General features: G+C 48.5%; 1 pseudogene; it reads right to left on the bottom strand.

The window, feature by feature from the left end:
- Window positions 1–274: 274 nt before the first annotated feature.
- Window positions 275–1,875, bottom strand: LOC104982757 (annotated as a pseudogene).
- Between the last annotated feature and the right edge of the window lie 3,388 nt (window positions 1,876–5,263).

Genomic DNA, 5,263 nt, shown 5'->3' with positions numbered 1-5,263 from the left:
GCCACTTTTGATACTACAACCTACCACATTTGGCAGCTTTCAGAGAAAACAGCTGTCTCCACCCCAAGCCATCAGAGGGTCCAAGATTCCTTTATCCTGGGCCCCAGTTTAAAAAGTCAAGGAAGGAAGACGGACCAACGGAGGGCAAGAAAAGGCTGAAGAAGCAGTTATACAACACCTACAGCGCCCACCAGTCTGGGTGTCTGCCTCCCTGCAAGAACCGTCTGCCTTGAACCTCTTCTTGGGGAGAAGGTGAGCTATCGGGGGGCCCAGCTGCTGGAGACAAAGGAGGCAAGCTGAACATGGGAGCCGCCGTAGCCTCCAGAGCTGTGACCCCCAGTCTCAAAATCAGGGACACCCCATCCTCCCCTCCTCAGAGGCTCTATTCATAGAAATATGGGGTACTCTGGTGACTCTATCCTTCACGAAAACTTCAATTCAGCCAGCCTAAACCAGATTCCTCTGCGTCTGTTGCATTAGTCTGGCGTGTATGGGAGAGAAATGTAGTGTGACTAAGCAGCTGCCCACGTCCAACAGGGCACACTCAGGTGAAAACGTGGCAAAGCTCAGGACAACACTCTTGCTTGTGCTCGGCCTTCCCAGAAGTACAGCCTCTGCAAGCACCTAGGCCTTCCTCTTCCCCGCCCCCATCCCTAGATAAGCTCCATCTGGGAACCCAGCCCAGCCACTCTTGTAAAGATACGTTACAACACTAGCTAAGAAAACAAAAGCAGGTTTCTTTAAAAGGTATTGTGCAGCCGGAAGCGGCATCTGTCTTCGGGTTCCTGTGGCTGGGGTGGGGTTCCTTTGGTTTTGACCAGAACACTTCTCCGCTGGGGGGGCCAGGCTTGGCGTGGCTTTGCAGAAGCTCGGTTATGGGAGTGAGACTGAACGTCACAGAGGTGCTCGGGTGGGTCGCGCTCACATCACCGAGGACTCCGGAGTTTACATCCGAGACCCTCTGTCCTGAAGAACCTTCGCCTTCTCGCTAGGTTGGATGACAATGCCGTTGGTCGAATTATTTAGTTCTCTGGAGACAACACAGAGGAATTCTGCCTGATCCTCGTTCCCATAAGGCAATGGCACCCCACTCCAGTACTCTTGCCTGGAAAATCCCAGGGGGGAGGAGCCTGGTAGGCTGCAGTCCATGGGGTCGCGAAGAGACGGACACGACTGAGCGACTTCACTTTCACTTTTCACTTTAATGCATTGAAGAAGGAAATGGCAACCCACTCCAGTGTTCTTGCCTAGAGAATCCCAGGGCCGGGGGAGCCTGGTGGGCTGCCGAATATGGGGTCGCACAGAGTCGGACACGACTGAAGCGACTTAGCAGCAGCAGCAGCAGCATGCTGATTAGCTGTTGGAATCTCCAACCGTCGGACATAGTGGACACCATCTGCCTGAGCGCCTCCTCTTGGCGTTGCAGGACTCTGTACACGTGCTTCGCCGGGCCCTTGGAAGCTCAGTTTTTCTTGTTGATATCACCTCCTTGAAACCAGTCGCTGGAGAGATGCAATGTTGTAAAACTCCACTTCCTCCAGCCGCCTTTTCTGCCAACTCCTTCCTAAAGATGAGCTTCCCTTGACGGGGGTAATTTAGGAGTGGACCCAAGTAAATAGGGTCCCTGTCAGTCAGATAGGCCCGCGTCTCGTCCTTGTCTGTGTCCAGCCCCGGATCCTCCTGGCAGCAGAGGCGGCAGAGAAAAAACCTGGGCTCCAGGCCTAGGGTCTGTCTGGTGGTCATGGAGTAAGGTGCTGCCCCGTTCAGCCGGACTCTGCGGGCCGACCACCGCCCCCTGACCCGGCGGCCCGGGACCCGGGCTCCAGCGGCTGCGCGGCGGCCCACAGTCGCAGGGGCCAACTGCAGCTCCGCCATCTTGGGCCGCTGCCGCTGCCCGCGCGCCGGAGACTGACTGATTGATTGGGAATTGGCTCATGGACTCTTTGCGACCCTATGGACTGTAGCCTACCAGGCCCCTCTGTCCATGGGATTTTCCGGGCAAGAGTACTGGAGTGGGCTGCCATTTTCTTCTCCAGGATTATGGAGGTCAAGTGCAAAATCTGCAGGGTGAAATGACAGGCCGGACACCCAGGAAGAGCCAGTGTTGCAGTTCAAGTCCAAAGGCGGTCAGCTGGCAGAATTCCCTCTTCTTCAGGGCAGGTCCACCTTTGTTCTGTTCAGGCCTTCAACTGATTGGGTGAGGCCCATTCACAGTACAGAGGACAATCTTCTTTACTCAAAGTTCACCGATTTAAATGTTAATCTCACCCAAAACTATCTTCACAGAACCATCCAGAATAATGTCTGACCCTGTATCCGGACACTGTAGTCTAGCCAAGTGGGTACATAAAATTAACCATCCTGTAGGCTAACACACGCATTTTGAAAAATTCACTTGTTATAGTACAAGATTGCTTATCAGATTGAAGCTGTTGTAAGGGTATAAAATGCATAAGGTAGAAAAAATAAAAATAAATGCATAAGGTAGGATCCCCTGTTTTCAGGATCCTCCCTTTTGCTCTCTCTTCCGCCCTCTCTCTCGAGGCTTTCCTTGGGAACCCAGGCACAGTGTTGTGCAGAAGCAGAAGCCCCAGAGAAGCCCCCAGCCAACACCAACATCATCTCCCAGTCCCCGGGGGCTCCTGCCCCAGCCTTCAGTCTTCCAGCTGTGCCCAGACATGTGGTGCCAGTTGCACCCTGTCTCAATCTCTGACCCACAGAAACCATGAGAATTTTCTTTAAATTTAATGCTATTTCAAGCCACTAAATTTCGGGGTAACTTGCTACACAGTAATAGGTAACCAACATGTAAGATTATGGTTAACTTTGTAAAAAACTACCAAAGTGTTTTCCAATATAATTTTAGCATTCTGTACTCCTACCAGCAGTATATGATGGTTCCAGGTGGCACAGAGGTAAAGAATCTGCTTGCCAATGCAAGAGATGCAAGATATGTGAGTCTGATCCCTGGGTAGGGAAGAGCCCCCCGCCCCCACAGTAGGATATGGCAACCCACTCCAGTACTCTTGCCTGGGAAATTCCTTGGACAGAGGAGCCTGGTGGGGTATAGTGCATGGGGTCACAAAAAGTCAGACGCAACTGAGCACGCATGCACGCACGCATGCACACACACACACACAAAACACACACACACACATTTATCATCGAAGTCTTCCTAGTGGGTGTGAGGTTGTTGCTTGCTGTGATGTTAATTTGCATTTTCCTGATGATGCCACACCTACTTTGGATCAGAAATATTATTACCCAACTTAGAAGCCAACCTCATTTACTATGCTGTTTCATAGTCACATGTCATAGAGCTTGTGCTGACATTTCCAATTTGTTTTAACAATGATTGCTACCACATTGAATCTCTAAGGTTAAGAGTCATCTTAAGCTAACTTAAGAGGTTAAGCATTTATCTTGTTTGCATACCCCCAGAAGAATGAGGAATAAAAGCCATCTTTTATTCACAGGTGTGGGGCTCCTGGCCTAACAACACCATCATCTGTTGTTAATTGGTATTAATATGTGTTTTTGAGAAATGCTATGTGCCAGGCATTGCACATGTAGACGCTCACTTACCACAACACCTCTATAATGTTCATGTTATTATTTTGAGCCTGTTCCAAAGGAAGAGAGGTTCAGAGAGCTCAAGAAACTTGGCTGTTGTCACACACTGAATTTGAACCCAATATCCTTTTACCTGATCTAAAACAGATTTCTCAGGCTTCCCTCGTGGCTCAGCGGTAAGGAATCTGCCTGAAAATGCAGGAGACGGGTTCGATCCCCAGGTCCAGGAAGATCCCACGTGCCATGGAGCAACTAAGCCTGTGCACAACTATTGAGCCTGTGTTCTAGAGCCGGAGAGCTGAGCCCACATGCTGCAACCGCTGAGCCCAGACACTACAGCCTGCAGTTCCCAGCAAGAGAGTAGCCCCTGCTTGCCACAACTAGAGAAATGCCCACACAGCAACGAAGACTCTGCACGGCCAAAAATAGGTAAATACAATTATTAAAAAAAAAAAGATTTCTCCTCACTTCTTTCTTATTTTGTACCAGAATGTAAGAAGAATTTTTGGCCTAAAGTTAACAGTATAAAATATTCTAGTCTGGGAGCTGGGAGATTGAGTTTTACTCCTGGCTTTGTCACTAATCAAGCGTCCCCTCTAGGGCCAGTTCCTCTTTGGCCCACAGTTCTTCATTATTAAAAATAAAAGGTTGGGTTAAGATACTTTCCAGCTCAAAAATCACTTTATAGCAGGCACTATACTAACCATTTTGCAAGTGTTAGCTTATTTATATATATATATATATCTCAGAAAAGCCTTATGCTATATGCTGCCTGCCGCTGCCAAGTCGCTTCAGTCGTGTCCAACTCTGCGCGACCCCATGGACTACAGCCTACCAGGCTTCTCTGTCCATGGGATTCTCCAGGCAAGAACACTGGAGTGGGTTGCTATTTCCTTCTCCAATGCATGAAAGTGGAAAGTGAAAGTGAAGTCACTCTGTTGTGTCTGACTCTTAGCGACCCCATGGACTGCAGCCCACCAGGCTCCTCCATCCACAGGATTTTCCGGGCAACAGTACTGGAGTGGGGTGCCATTGTCTTCTCCCTTATGCTATATATAGGTGCTATTATTCTTCCCATTTTACAGATGAGTAAACTGAGGTAAAGAGATGAAATAATTTTCCCAAAGTCACAAAACTGGAAAATGGCACAGCTATGATTTATATATTTAGGGTACACCCTAAATATATGCAAGATCTTAGTTCCCTGATCAGGGCTCAGACCTGTGTCCCCTGCAAGGGAAACACAGAATCTTAACCCCTGGACTATCAGGGAAGTCCCAAGTTGGTTTATCTATCTATCTACCTACCTACCTGTCTGTCTGTCTGTCTATCTATCTATCTATCTATTTGTTGGCCAGTATAGCTGTGATTTAAACCCCAGCTGTCTGGCTCTAGAGGATATGGTGTTACTCAGCTAGGTAGCATTTATAGAAAGCTTTTTTTTTTTTTTAGGAAAGTTTAATTTTAACAAGACTTTATGATATCATGAGTTGCATTTTTCTCTCCACATCCTCACCCTCCCTTCCACTTAAAAAAAAAGAAAAACTTTTTATTTATTTATTTATTTGGCTGCACTGGGTCTTGTTTGCAGCATGTAGGATCTAGTTCCTTGACCAGGGAATGAACCTGGGTCTCCTGAATTAGGAGCGCACAGTCTCAGTCACTGGACCACCAGGGAAGTCCCCCTCCT

Source organism: Bison bison, unplaced genomic scaffold (genome assembly GCF_000754665.1).
Source record: "Bison bison bison isolate TAMUID 2011002044 unplaced genomic scaffold, Bison_UMD1.0 scf7180017860443, whole genome shotgun sequence".
Classification (NCBI taxonomy): Eukaryota; Metazoa; Chordata; class Mammalia; order Artiodactyla; family Bovidae; genus Bison; species Bison bison.
The sequence above is the reverse complement of the archived record's forward strand: the minus strand, read 5'-3'. Positions and strand labels throughout refer to the sequence as shown.